The 16,161-nt window shown below is 35.6% G+C and overlaps 1 protein-coding gene across 1 annotated transcript in view; it reads right to left on the bottom strand.

Annotated features, from left to right (window-relative positions):
• Positions 1–16,161, bottom strand: part of LOC122735808 (mannosylglucosyl-3-phosphoglycerate phosphatase-like) — a 76,170-nt gene that overhangs the window by 19,571 nt on the left and 40,438 nt on the right. The window lies entirely within an intron of this gene.

The raw sequence follows: 16,161 nt of genomic DNA, 5'->3' as shown, positions 1-16,161 counted from the left end.
TAGATTTATAGCAGCTCTTTTTGTGGTGGCTAAGAAATGGAAATCAAAGGAATGCCCATCAATTAGAGAATGGCCAAACAAGCTGTGGTGTATGATAGTAATGGGATATTATTGTGCTATAAGCAATGAAAAGCAGGATGATTTCAGAAAGGCCAGGAAAGACTTCTATGAACTGATACTGAAGTAAGCAGAACCAGGAGAATGGTGTGCACAGTGACAGCAATATTGTTTGATGAAGAACTGTGAATGGCTTAACTATTCTCAGCAAGACAATCTCAAAGGACTAATGATAAAGCCTAGCATCCACCTCCAAAGAAAGAACTGATACTGATTGAACACAGACTGAAGCATGCTATTTTTCACTTTCTTTCATTTTTTCTTTTATTCAAGTTTTCTTATATAATTGCACGTGTATAACCTATACCTGACTGCTTACTGCCTCAGGGAGGAGAGACAGGAGGGAAGAATGGAGGGACAGAATTTGTCATTCAAAACTTTAAATAAAAATGTTCATTATTTTTAAAAAACGAATTATTCATTTAGAACCTAATGACTTAATCATAATGAAAATTCACCTGTCAGTTTTGTTTCCTTTGACTGCTATTCCTACATATTTTCCCACTACCCTTATCTAGTACTCTATTTGAATGAGTATCATTCTTCTCTTGGATCTGTAATTTTGTGGTTAGGCCAAATATAACAACTACAAGCTAAATGAGTAAAAATTTTTAGACAATATCAATACAAAACATACTACAGTACCCATTCCATCACTGACAAGCCAACCTAAAAGAAAAGTATATCTTTTTTTTCCCAACTCTCATCAGGCAAACCTTATGTCCTTTCAAAGTCAGGCTGTTAGAAGTATAGAGAAATGTCTCTGCCTTTCCTTTAGTCTTCCCCTAATGCTAAGTCCATTTGGTTATATCGCATCACTACTAGGAGAGTAAATAAATAAAGTGGGTAAAATCTTTCTCCAACTCTTCTGGTAATGGCAGATTACCTAACATGCTCTACTAAAAACGCACGCGCGCGCGTGTGTGTGTGTGTGTGTGTATGTGTGTATATATATATATATACACACACACATACATATATATGTGTATGTATACACATACAAACATATATTTATGCACTTTTACAAAAGGAAAGGGATAGGCCTCACTTCTGATTCTTCTGACCTATTTCTTGCACTAACATGAAAGTTGAATTATTTTAATTTTCAGCACAATTTACCCATGAGAAATATCCTCTCTCCTGCACTGAAGGAAAAATTAATTCATTTATTAAATAAACTAATAATTACTGAGTATCTATTTACTGTGCTAGAAACTACAGGTCATACAAAAATAAAGTAACAATCCTTGAATGAAGGTCACCCCTTGAAATCTACTGCTATGGCTCCATAATTTTTATTTAACTGTGCCTTCATTTCCCAAGTTTAGAAGAGATAAGAAATTGGTTGGAATTAGTAAATGGACTATATTTATTGGTTTAATCCAAGAAAATAAACCTGTGTACATCAAACTTTGTATATAAAATATATGTATATACACACAAATTTATGTCTATCACCCTATGAAGTTACTATGATGTAATCTCTCCAGTTGAGATACATATGTACATAAAACACAAAGAGAAGCAATTAAGTGCATGCCAGATACACACAAAAAGGAAAACATTCTTTTTTTCAATCTTTCTTTTATTTTCTCCTTCAATTCCTACTCTGTAATCAATCAACCAATTAATAAGTATTTGTTAAAGAATATGCATTCCAGGCTTCTGAAATGGCCAATGCAAAGTCACAATGATAAGAGAGGGCTACTACAATAGTCTTGGCATGAGGTAATGGGACCTGCATCATGGTGGCAGCAGTTCTATAGAGGAAAAGGAATAAAATATGAGGAATACTGTAAAATAACAATCTTTGGCAACAAGCTAGTTATGTATAAGGGGTGAGTACAAGTTAGAGTACAGAATCCAGCCAGCCAATATACAAACCAGCATTCAGGGTGCCTGGGCCTGAACTATAACAGGAGACAAGACCAGATAATTTGACCAAAGATGAGGTCTAGTCTTACCCACTTAAGTCAAGATCAAGTAGGGCCTGCCTATACTATCCAAAGGAATAGAATGGAGTTTGGCCCAAGTATAAGACCCCAATTTAAACAGAACAAAATGCCAAACCCAATGAAGACTACTTTAGATTTTAAAGAAGCCCAAAGAGTTAATTAAGATGGAGAGAATAACTTTATAAGTCCAGTTAGAGTGTCCTGGCCACAAAGATAACAAGAATACATGGAAGAAAACTGAGATATAAAAGGGACTAGTTATAGAGAAAAAATATGATAAGTAGAATTAATTCATTAGAACAAATTATGATAAATCTTACCTAAGAACTGAATTCCCTAAAAATTAGAAAAGGCCAAACAGAAAACAATGATTCAATGAGACAAAAAGAAATATTAAAACAAAATCAAAAAAATTTTTTAAATGAAAATTTAAAGTGTATTATAAAAAAACAACCAACCTGGAAAACAAGTAAAGTAGAAATTATCTACAAGAATCATCTGGCTACATGGAATGGTTCTGTTCTAGGGGTTTTCAGAGGAGAAAGAAAGGAAGCATGCACTAGTGTGGAACCTGGACATACAACCTGTAACTTCATGTATGATAGAGAAAACAGTGAATTCTGTCCTTATCTTCCCTTAGTAAAAAGGGCTTTAGGAATCATTGTTTCACCCCCTACATTCTAAAGTAGCTCTAAGTCTCAAGAGATTCAGTTCTTGTGGTACATGTATCTGTCACTTCTCTATAATACCTATGCCATACTATTCCTTCCCATTAGCCTCTTTTAAATTTTTAGACATAATCACCAATTTGCACAATTTGTACCAATCTGCAGTGAAGTTATAACAAAAACAGATGAAAAGCCATACAATATGAAAGGATGTATGCCTTATTTAAATTGTGTCAGGGCAGAACAGAAACATGAAATTTGTAAAAGTTTCTCGTTCATGAAATTGCTGCTACTGAGCTTCCTAGATGGTTCCAGGACATTAATTACTGTACTAAGTTGTAGTGGCTCCAATTCCTCTCAATTAAAATTAATAATTATTCTAAGGACTTTTAAAAATCTCTTAAACTAGGTACAAAGCCAAAAGAAATATTCCTAAGGTCTATGCATTTGCATCTAATTTTTTCTGCAAATGATAAATAAAGCATTTATATTTGAAAAGTAATTTCCTAAGAAAATAAGTACTAAATCAAGCCTTTTTCATACAGTGCCCAGCACAGTGCTATACAAATAAAAATTCTTCATATTTTTGGTACATAAAAATGATCAAAACTAATTATCCTAGAATATTTCTGTATACAAATAATAATTCCAGTTGCAAGGTACTAATAAATGTAAATTTTAGACATTCAAAAATTATTCATATTTCCTTACTCAGATGCATATACCCTGACCAGACATCTTTTAAAGTTGGGAACAGAAATATGTCTAGCAGTGGCAAGAGACTACAATCAGTTATTTTTGCAAGTTAAAAAGAAAGATTTGGCAGGGAAAAAAAAGTTATAAAAATATATTCCACAGGACATGCAAAGTCTATAATATAATATGTAACTTACTTATACTATGCAAGTTTTTCCTTATGTTGCCCTGAAAAATCAATGACTATATCAATAATATAGAATTCTAACTACAGAAAAAGGAAAAGTATAGTCCCAACAACAATTAAGATTTTTCTTGAGAATTGTAAAAATTAACTGATGATATATTTTGACTCAGCAATAGAAAGCAAAGTACTCCTTCAGAAGGTATGTTGATATCTGCCCTAACACAGAAATTCACCCTCTGTTTTTGTTGGTGTTGGCATTGTTTTAATGTTTAAAGACTTCCTGTTCTGATTTCTAATGCTAAGCCTCCTGGGCAACAATGAATTCAGCCCTACATATAACACCAAATACTTTAACAGCATGTGAAAAATGTTAAATAATGACGATATGCTCATAATACCAATATTTAATGCCATGAATCTCACCAGTTATTGCCTAGTTCCAAACTATCCTTCCTCAAAACAGCAACGGGGATATTGGGACAATTCTGGAATCACCTGGGGGACAATAGCATCCCAGATGTTTTTCACAATTGCATTATACTTTGAGTCAAAAAGAACACTACATGATAATTGGACCTCTTGAAAAAAGACAAGTTTGTTTCAAACTATGAGATCAGTAAGTTCACATAGTTTTAACTTTCCTTTCTCTACAATTACCCTTTAATCACTAGCAGAATGAATCAATTCAAAACATACCCTGACCTTCATCTGCAAGATCTTAAGTAGAGAAAACCTGGTTCTTTTAGGAACCACCTCACTTTCTACTCACCTTCACCATGGAACCTTCTCATTGCAGCTGTCTGTTCTCATATTTAAGCTGGCTAGGCCTGGCGAAAGAGCATTCTTGTCCAGGACCATCTTTAGGAAGAGATGCAAGTCTCATTTCTTCGCCTAAGCCTTCTCGACTTCCCCTAAACTTAGTACAAGAAACCTAGAAGTAACAATCCAGAAAGTTATCGCTAACCCTTCACTACTCCACCAAATGTGACTCCAGAGGGAAATTTCTTGTTTAGGGTAGGGTTTTTTTCCTGCCATGTCTAGAGTGCTGAAATAACAGCACCACTAAAATAATGTTTTGGAAATAATAATCTAAAAGAAAACTGGTCTTCATTATCATCAATATTTATATTTATACAGCAAGTATTTCTAAATAACACAAAGAACTTTGTGAACACATTTCATTAATCTTAACAACATCCCTTAAGTAATGGAAAATAATTATTAACTCAAATTTACATAAGGAGGAAAGTGGATTAAATAAGATCACCCTAAGACTGAAAATAGGTCTCATGTTTCTTAATGAAGTTTTCTGCCTTCTAAGCCATAATGTCTATGGGATAAGTGCCAAGACCAGATGTGTTAGGCTAAACGAAAGGTTTGTTTTCAGCTACCTGACAGAGAGAACTGTCAAAAAATACAACTTCATTTTATATATATATATATAGATAGATAGATATATAAGCAGTGCATTTATTAATTGACCACTGTGCTGGCACCCTCAGTATTCTGGAATAGCATTAGTAGACTTGAAAGTAGTCAAGGGAAGAACATTTTAGCACTATAGAAGCAGTCCTTTATACCCAGCAACAACCACACAATCAAGAGCCAAAAACATGAGGATTACATCAGATGCACTGTGATTGACTGGGTCACCATATGCCTTAAAAAGGCATTCTGATTGAATAAAGACATAAATTAAAAAATTAGCACTCAGCCACAAAAAACAAAGGGAGAAAATACAAGAGACAAGAAATGCAAAGGGAAGAGACTGTCAGAGAGCAACAGCAGCATTTAGAAGTAGCTACAGGAGACTATCAAGTAGCAGATTTGAATAGTTAAGGAGAAGCAACTGAGTTTTTAAAAGGAATGGGGTGGGGAGAGACAAACAGCCACCTATATTTTAATATTTCAGTCCCTGAAAGCATAAAATATGTACATTAGGGTTGAGGATGTGGGAAAAAAATCACTTCAACAGCCTGGAATTCTATCTGTACACTACAGTAACAAATTTAGACATGAAATGAAAATCTTTGCAATAACATATTGAAGGAATAAAAAAACTAGGTATATCATGGAAGTAACATGGATTCCAACATTCTTCTAGTGAAAGAAAAAAACTTTCTGCTAGCCTTAAGAGAGGAGACACCATTTTCAAAGGGGATAAATAGAAATTGATGAATTTGCATAATATTGCTTCATCTCTTTTATGATACTAAAGTTGAAAAGATATATCCATTAAAAATCCTTGAAAATTCTGAGATATTTAAAGGTGTAGTGTAATCTAAACTGTTGATTAGGAGTGGTTCTCAGTAAAAAGTTTTGAAGATGCACCTTTTTGGCTTACTTCTCACTAAGGTGGCAAAAGGTTTTTATAAGCCAAAGTGGTTCACTAGTCTTTGTATTTGGGGAAATGTGGCTTTGGTATTTCAAATAGATGCACCATGAGAAGGACAGCTATAGCTAATAAAAAACAAACAAAACTGTAACTTAGTCATGATGTATCAAAATAATGAGGAAAAATTTTAAATTTATCTAGGACCCCACTGTATACCCTGAACAGTTTTATAATGCTGATGAATCCTAAAAAGCTGTCAACTTTGGCAATGTCTGCTTTCATCCTGGCAGGTGCCAGTGATTCCAGCAATTAAAGCAGAATGTCAGGTTGACTGTTTTCGTGTGTGCTGATAATGTATGTTCTTATTAAATAAAACTTTTATGTAATTAAAAAATCTCACCATAGTAGAACTCTTAAAGGGGTTATATTTCACACATCTTTATACAGCACAAGTTAAGGGACAAATAAATGTTTTCTAATTGATTCTGTCATCTTCATGAGATCACAGAATTTAGAGTCACAGGTAAAAATCACATCAGAATCATAGGTTTACCTAAAAATAGCACAGTCATTCTGTATCTAGTCAATTAGAGAATGTTAGCTAAGGAAGCACGGTTAATGCCTAGGAGTATTGTTGCCATCTTCTTACCACCCAATATTATGTTACTGATTGAACCTATGGATAGGATGTTATTCAAAATGATATGCTATTACATGGGGGATTTCATGAGAATGTTCATCCATCATACAAACCCTGGACTTAAGGTTTTGTTACAGCATAAAAATACAATTCAAAGAATCACAAAATCTTTTCATTGGAAAGGACCTCACAGGTCATCTAATTTAACCCATATCTAAACAAGCATCCTCTCTACACAATATCAGACAAGTGAAGCCTTCAACTGAAGAACTCCAGTGGGAACTACCAGGTCCTAAGACAACTCATTGTCATTCTGAATAGCTTTAACTGTTCAAGGAATGGTTAGTGAACATTAAGGAAAATAAATCCATTGGTTTATGAATATCTAGAAAATTACTGGCTGTAAGTGATTTTCAAATGAGGTCTTCAAGCAAAGGCTTCATTTGTTGAATATGATTCGGGTGTGGGGGGGTTCTTATTCAAGTATTATTACACTAGATGACCTATGAGATACTTTCCAACTAAACGATTCTGTGATTCTTTGAATTAGAGCTATCCAAAAAGGGAAGAAGTTGCCTTGAGATCCCATAGATGCAGTATGGTACAGGGGCTGGATAACTGACCTCAGAGTCAAGATCTCTTAGGCTCTAGCCCTGCCTCTTATACAGAGTAGCCCCATGAATCTGGGCAAGTCCTTTAACCTCCCTATGACCCAGGAAACCTAATATATAAGTTGCTGAGTGAATGTCTACCTGCACCAGTAGAGACAGTTTCCTCATAGGACATTCCCTGTACCAATGAAATCATAATTCTGTACCCTCAAAAAAAATTAGGAAGTTTTTCCTAATATCAAATTCAAATCTGCTTCTTTCCATTACTAAGCATTATTTATCATTCTGTTCCGTAGGGCCAAATAGAAAAGTCTAATCCTGCTATTATATGTCAGTTCTTTAAACACTTAAAGGGGACATGAGATCTCTCTTTAATCCCTTTCACTAGGCTAACATTGCTCATTCATTAGACTGATTCTTAAATGACACAATCTCCAGGCCCTTCAGCTATACTGATAATCTTCTGACTGGTCTCTAGCAGATCAGTGTCTTTTATAAAATGTGGCACCCCAAACTAGACACAAGAGTCCATATGTTGTCTGACCATGATAAAAAAAAAAAAGCTGTTTTAACTGTTTTACAGAATTCTCGACTGCTATTGAGCTTGCAATCCACTAAAACACCCAGATCTTTTTCTGAGGAACTGCTGTCTATCATCTCTCTCTCATACTTATGAAATTTTTTAATCTCAAGCGTAAGGCTTTACATTTATTGCCATTAAATTTCATCCTTTTAGGTTTGACTCGGTGTTCTAGCTTGTCAAAATCTTTTGGATCCTGACGTTGTCATCTAATATTTTAGTTATTCATCCTAGAAAATCTGTTAAGTGTGCCATCTAATATTTAATTCGAGTCACTGATAAAAACATTATACAACACTAGCTCAAATTCAGATTCTTGAAATATTCCACTGGAGAACGCCTTGAAATATGACCTCAAACTATTAATGACTACTTTTGGGGTCTAGCCATTCAACCAGTTCCAAATCCCTGTAAGTGTATTATCCTCTCATTCACATCTTTCCATCACATCAACTAGAATAAGCAGAGGAGGAGACTTTTTTGAAATGTTCCACTGAAATTTAGATAAGCTATCTAGAGAATTCCCAAAATCTATAAATCCAGTTAACCATCAAAAAGGAAACAAACCTACTCTGGCATAAACTTTTCTGAATTAAGATACAGTTGCTCTTCATGATCATGACTTACTTTTCTAGATGTTCACTAATAATCCGTTTTAGAATTTTTGTCTAGAAATCAAAGTCAAGCTTAATGGCCTAGAGTTTATGTGATTCCATTATCTTCTCTTTTTAACACATCAGATTTTCCTTCTCCAATTCTGTGATATGTCTCCTGTTCTCCATCACCTTTTTTTTTTTTTAAAGTGAGGCAATTGGGGTTAAGTGACTTGCCCAGGGTCACACAGCTAGTAAGTGTTAAGTGTCTGAGGACGGATTTGAACTCAGGTACTCCTGACTCCAGGGCCGGTGCTCTATCCACTGCGCCACCTAGCTGCCCCTCTCCATCACCTTTTGAAGACCATTAGCAGTAACCAGTCATATCTGTCAACAGGGCAGCTAGGTTCTCTCTCACCTCCCTACCACCACTGGTCATCAACTCCATAATAGCCATTTGTATTATGTCCTTTTCATTATAAAATCATTTTCCTGAGCAAAGAAAAAAAGTGTCAAAATACTAGGGACCTATGATTTTGTAGGTCAATTAATCAATAAGTAAGCTTTATTAAATAGTGCTTAATATGTGCCAGGAAACTGCTCTCAAGAACAGTTCTTATTCTCAAGGAGCTTAAATTCTGTGAGGGGAAAGAACACGTATTTAAATACTGATACAAAATATATATACATACATATATATATATACATACATACATACATATATATATATATATATAAAAATACAAAATAACTGCACTGGAAGGTATTAGTAGCTGGAGGGTATCAGGAAATGCCTTCTCTGGGATATAATGTTTGATCTGCGCTTTGAGGGAAAAGTGAGGTGATAAGAGGTGGAAATAGGTAGGGCAGGCATTACAGACAAGAGAAACTGCCTGTTCAAAGACTAAGAGACAAAAGGTAGAATGTCAGGTGTGAACAACAGAAAGAGGGAGTTTGACTAGACTGCAATGTGTGTGAAGGAGATTCATATAGAATAAAACAAAAAAGGTAGGCTGGAGTCAAATTATGATTTTAAATGCCCAACAGAGGAGTCCATATTTGATTCCAAAGGTAAGAGAGAAGCACTGGAGTTTAATGAGCATGGGAGTGAAATAATCAGATCATGCTTTAAGTCTATCACTTTGGCAACTGTATGGAGGATGGACTGGAGGGGAGAGATTCTGCAGTGCTTTAAGAGACAAGAGAACTGTAGTAAGAATTGTGGAGTTCTGTCTTCTTTCCATAATTTGCTATCATTCCATTCACTCCAAGCTTCACTCATATTTCTTCCTTGATGCTCTTTTCCCCCAAACACCTTTAAACTCTCTCCCCCCAACTTCTGTCTCTTTTTCTCTCTCTCTCTCCCTCTTTTATCTTTGACATTCCTCACTAGCCCCATCTCATTGCAAACTTTGATTCTTCTGTTATGGCAAAACCTCGGCGGAAAAACCCAAACAGCACTCAGGAATGAGGAAGAACAATTTATTAATGCACGGGTGCAGAGGAGAGTAGTTCTCTGACAATCTGCCCCGCCCCCCCACGCATGTTCAAGCTGCAGTTATATACCTTTTAGTGCAGATAAAGGCAGGGTTCACGGGCACATGGTGGTTACATTGTGGCAAGCTGCTCACATACACGGGGGCACAGTTCGGGGGGTAGGGGGGCATAGTTCAGTGGGCAGGGGGAGCATGCAGTTGGTTGAAGCAGTGGACAACAGGAAGAGGGGCATGCTGGGTAGGGCATAGGTGCCAAACCACAGGCTAAGGGGAGAAAACAACTTGCCCTAGTTTCACTTCTGGGGGCCCCAGTTTTATCACCCTGTATATTCCCATATTGCTTCTATTTTCTTCACATGTCTTTTAAAATTATGAATTCATGAATTCCCTGTGCATTTGCATTAATCTCTGGATCCCCTTTTGCTCCCCACCAAGAAATTGGTGTATGTGAGTGTGCATGCACATGCAAGTACATATGTGTGTATCACTTCAGAAATCCTTTCTTGAGCATAGGCTGACTTCCTCTGAAGAATTTTAGTCCACAAAATTCTATCTATCCTTTCTCTATAAACTCTGAAATCTCTTACCTCCAAATCTAGACAATGTATCAAACAATGCCTGGCTTTCTTTTCTTTTTCTTTCACAACTTCCAAGATGGAGTAGTTGCCTATAAAGTTCTCAACAATTCACCCTAAGAACCCGTTCTTCTTTGTTGGTGAAAATCAGATATAAAAGTACCTCTAGTCTTTGAAGTATGAAATAATCATCAAAGCAAGGAAAGTTAAAAAAAATACTATCCCATTTTTGCAAAGTATGGGTAACTGAAGAAAATCTCTATCCACCATATCATGCTGCTGTGCTCAGCTTGTGATTTGTTTCCTGAATTTATCTATGTTCTTTCTTTCGAGGTAGTCTATAACAATGATGTTAAACTCAAATACAAATGGGAGCCACTAAACCTCACATGAGGATACCTGGAGCTGCTTACTGATTTAGAAAACCATATATTAACATTATCTATTGTTCTATTATATATTTATTTATTTTGTTAAATATCTCCCAATTACATTTCAATCTGTTTTGAGCAATACTCAGGTGTATGTGTCCCAAGAGCAGTTTGTTTGACACCACTGGTCTACAATATGTTCTAATAATAGTATTGATTCAATTTCTGTCTTTTTTCATCTTCATCTATATGTTCTCCATCATATTCTACCTTCTTCACCCCCACCCATGGCTCCTGGATTTCCTCATATGGATATCTTATTCGATATGCAATATTATTTTGAAATCTCTTCAATCTATCCTTTTGAATGCCCCTCCAGAAACATAGGTGTCCTCTTCTACCAAGTATACCTCCAATGTTAAAATTGCCTTCTTGAGTTAGAAACTATACTTCACTTTCCTTGTTACTCAGACTTTGTGTATTTGTATTCTGTCATCTGAGGCCATGGGTCCATTTTTTGTATTTCTATTCCCTATGCATTTCTGGGCTTCTTTACTGTAAATCTAAGTCCTATTTTTAATGGTGCTCATGCTGTTTAAATAGAAGTAATATGAAGAACTTAGAGAAAAATATAACCTGGTTCACTACTGCAAAAAGGCATCCTCTTCATATTGTAATGTATTTTCAGGCTTTAAAAAAGCTACCCTGCAAACATGCTAACACAAATTCCTAAAAAGATCAGTGAAAATTACAAGAATGGAAACAAGCTAACAAGTAGTTCACTATGTTAGCTATACAGGGATCATAATTACTTATTTGTAATGGTTCAAATAAGTCAAAGGGTACCAATGTCAAAGGAAAATGTTGATTTTCTGGAGTGTTAGAAAGCTAACTTGTTAAACTAATTTTATAGAAAGGCAACCAAGATTTACTGGCTTATTATATAAGTCTTATAGTTTTATTGTTACATCTTAAAAGGAAAGAGGCTAATGACCACAAGGTAAATTTATACCAGGCATGTCTCTCAAATAAATTCAATAACCTATTAGTGTCTTTACTATATGAACAGCATTATGCTAGATACTGGGAGAGATATAAAGATATAGTTTCTAACCAATGGCTTATACTTTCCACTAGGGGAATATGACATATACAAGTATCTATAATATGCATAACAGAGGTACTTGCAAAGTGCTATGTGAAGACGGAGGGGGAAGAGGCTGATACCAACTATAGAATCAGAGAAGGTTTCATGAAGAAAATAAGATGGCACTTAAATTGAACTTTACAGAATGGACAGAAATTCAACAGGTAGGCAAGAGGGTGTGGAGTTGGGAAGAAGAAAGCATTACAGACAAAAGGAACAATATCGTTAGAAAAAGCATGGAGGAATGAAATTAGGAAGCATATACTGACTTTTACATGGAATACAGCAGAATGAAATATAAAATTGGATAGTATGGTGGAAGATTATGGAGATTTTGCATACCAGGCTAAGTAGTATGAATTTTATTTGGTAGTTAGTGAAGGATTATATGCAGAGGAATTGTATAAAGCTATAAATAATCATAAGGGGATAAGTGTCAATGATGTAAAAAATGGGCTAGAAGGGGAAGAGAATGAAGATTGCCCTCAATGTCAGTATTTAAAACTGGAAAAGACTTCAGAGGTCATCTTGTGTAACCTATACTTGCACAAGACTCTCCTCTATATTAATACTGAACAAGTCACGCAGCCTTTCCTTTAAGATCCTCAATGTATATGTAACTACTACCAGTTTCCAAGCCTATCCCAATCTTGGAAAGTGCTAACTGTTATAAAGTTTTCCTTATATAAAGTCTAACGCTGCCTTTTTACAACTGCCAACAAGTATTCTACCCTCTGGAGCCCAGAAAAACAAACCTAAACCCTCTTCCATGTGACAGTCCTTCAAATACTTTTAAAGACAGCTATCATATGCTCCCCTTATGATACTCCCTTTGGAGTCTTCTTTTCTCCATGTGAACCACTCTGAGTTCCTTCAATTGATGCTTATGCTACATGACTATAAGACCCTTCACCATCCTGGATGCCCTTCTCAGGATGCTTTTCCAACTGATCCAGGCTTTCCTAAAATGTATTACCCAGAATTGAACATAATAGTCTACATGTGGTCTGACTAGAGTTAAGAATACAATGCATCGGGGCAGCTAGGTGGTGCAGTGGATAGAGCACCAGCCCTGGAGTCAGGAGTACCTGAGTTCAAATCCGGCCTCAGACACTTAACACTAGTTGTGTGACCCTGGGCAAGTCACTTAACCCCAATTGCCTCACCCAAAAAAAAAAAAAAGAATACAATGCATCTATCACCTCCCTATACTTCTTAGGAAAATCTCAGTACATTAGTTTTTTAACTGCTCCAGGCATTCTGAAAAGCAATTCATAACTATGGCCCCCCAAACCCTATTAAACTCTGCATACCTTTTGACCCAGTGAGATGAAAGAGAGCAAAGAAAGAATAAAAGGAACCAAAAGTACAGAAATATTTATAGCAACTCTTGTGGCAAAGAATTGGAAACTGAGAGGTGCCCATAAATTGGGGAATGCTAAACAAGTTGCAGTACATGTATGTGATAGAATACTCTTGTGCTATAAGAAAAGATGAAGGAGATGGCTTCAGAGAAACATGGGAAGACTTATATGAATTGACGGAGAGCACACAAGTAGAACCAGGAACACCTTAAAGACAATTAACTTTGAAAGACTTAGGAACTCTCATTAACACAATGACTTACAACAGTTCCAGAAGATTTATGATGAAATGTGCTATCCTCCTAAAAGAGAAGTTATGGACTCAGAATATAGAAACTGAGATATAATATACAATAATATATACAGGACTAGCTAAACACAGCACCCTAAACTGCCTATGTTTTAGTATAGGTACTACAGCAAAATAAGCTTGAAATCCTTGAGATTAGGGCAACGATTGACATAACATACATAAAAATAAATGGTTTTCTATAAAAACTCTCTGTAAATCAGGGCTTGTTTCCTTTAAAAGCTTTTATTTGCTCTTACTATTCTTAAAGACATCTCTGTTGATATGGAAAACTACTACTATCTCTCAAAATACATACTTAAATGAATCTCAATGGTGTTGAAATTTGCTCTAAAGATACAGATCAAATTCTACCCATGCCTTTACATTCTGTGCTTCTTTTTCACATCTTCTAAATAATCCTCCATGGCCTACACAAAACATCAGAGAGGCCTTGAACAAGTTGTTTTAATATTTTGTGAATATCAATATAGTACTTGGGATGTCAAACTCTACTCTCATTACATGACCCACTTCATTTTTCAATCACACATATTCTCAATGGTGCCTTTTATGCCCCTTCTCATATGTTACAACATACTTATTAACCATCATATGACTTTCCTCAGCCTTTTGTGTTTTCAGCAATTTAGACCTTTTACTTTCTTTCTTTTTGAAATCTGTTTTCTTTCTTTTTTATGATATTGTGATGTTTCATTAGTTATAGCCACAAAGTATAACTAGGATGGGTTCTTTCAGTAACAAGTAGCTTGGGTTCACTGAAAGTCCCAAATAAGAACTAGTCTGATCTCTATTTCCTATTTAATTCTGTACATAGGCCCAGTGGGAGTTTCTGTCCAAAATAAATATATCAATAATGTAATTCTATAGGCTCTATTCATTTACATGTCAGAATTTAGACAAGCCATGTTCTTCATCTACTGTACTTTCTGGTGGGTATGGTAGGAGCAACTGAACAATCATGGATCTTACTACATTGGTCTGTAGCAAGCATTTCCAGCTTGATATGTAAAATGATCATAAAGATATCTGTAGACCAGAGTATCTGGAAAGGCTGCGTGTCAACAGACAATAAAGTTTGGATGTATCCAAGGTATCCCCTATGATACTAACAAATACTTCTAGTGAGAATATATTCTCATATCTCACAGGGGCTGATACTTCACTGATCTTTGAAGAAAGTTATCTTAATGGTCACATCTGTTATGGATTCCTGTATGACTTTAACATTCATGGAAAAGCACTTTTTCAAAAATAGCTTTAAAGGCTACATTTTGCCCTATAAATCATTGTTTAAAATCAACTAGTAAGAAAACTAGTGGGCAGCTAGGTGCCACAATGGATAAAGCACCGGCCCTGGATTCAGGAGGACCTGAGTTCAAATCCTGCCTCAGACACTTGACACTTACTAGCTGTGTGACCCTGGGCAAGTCATTTAACCCTCATTGCCCCTGCCCCAAAACAAAACAAAACAAAAAACTGGTATGCTCAACAGTCTAGGAAACACTCTGTTTTTAGAAACTCTTGTTCTATATCTTTAGATACAAAGAAATCTTATACCCTCTGTATCTATTAGTCAATTATGCTCCTGTAAGATGTTCTTATTTTGAGAACAAAAACAATTCTATGAAAACCTGCCTGTTTCCTTCTCATATTTTCATCAAGAACATACCTAATAATTGTATAGATCATTCACATACATATTTTAGAGAGATATGGAAGCAAGCATATGATTCAATAGTTGCTGATGTCTCCTAAATTGTTGGGCTTTGGTAATAGTGGAAAATAGATTTATGATCTTTATTCTTGTGGAATCTTCCCCTTTAAGCCATCTTAAAAATTGGTCCCTTAGGGAATTTAAAATTGTGTTACAGTTGGACCAAAACAAATATAATATTGAAGATCCTAGACTTGTTTCCTGTCTTCAACTTTTTTAATGACCCTGACATTTTCTCAGATAGTTCACCAGGTACCAATATGATGAAATCCAAAGGCGGTGTTCTTACTATCTTTTTTTTTTTTTTAAGTGAGGCAATTGGGGTTAAGTGACCTGCCCAGGGTCACACAGATAGTTAAGTGTTAAGTGTCTGAGGCCGGATTTGAACTCAGGTACTCCTAACTCCAGGGCAGGTGCTCTTATCCACTGCGCCACCTAGCTGCCCCCTTCTTACTATCTTTAATGATAAAAAACAAATCACCACAAAAATAGTGGAAGACCTGTTCTATTTCACACATATGTGTTGTCCTCTTTGTTTCATCTACAAATGTTCTCAGAATGAACTGGCTTAGCTGGGTCTCATTCCAACTTTCTAGCTCCTTTTCCAAATGCTTTATGTTATTTTCTGAGGTGTAATTATCAATAATCTTTCATCACTCTCTCTTGTTTTTCAAATGATCTTGTACTCTAAACAAATGTTACACTTGGCTACCATCTCTCTTCACTTGGCAAGAAGATAAAGTGTTTGCTCAATGAGAGAATATTTGAGACCTTCTGGTTTCTGGCTTTGGATAGTCAT

The sequence above is a fragment of the Dromiciops gliroides genome, chromosome 1 (assembly GCF_019393635.1).
Source record: "Dromiciops gliroides isolate mDroGli1 chromosome 1, mDroGli1.pri, whole genome shotgun sequence".
Lineage (NCBI taxonomy): Eukaryota > Metazoa > Chordata > Mammalia > Microbiotheria > Microbiotheriidae > Dromiciops > Dromiciops gliroides.
Note: the sequence above shows the minus strand (reverse complement) of the source record. Positions and strands in the feature narration are given on the sequence as shown.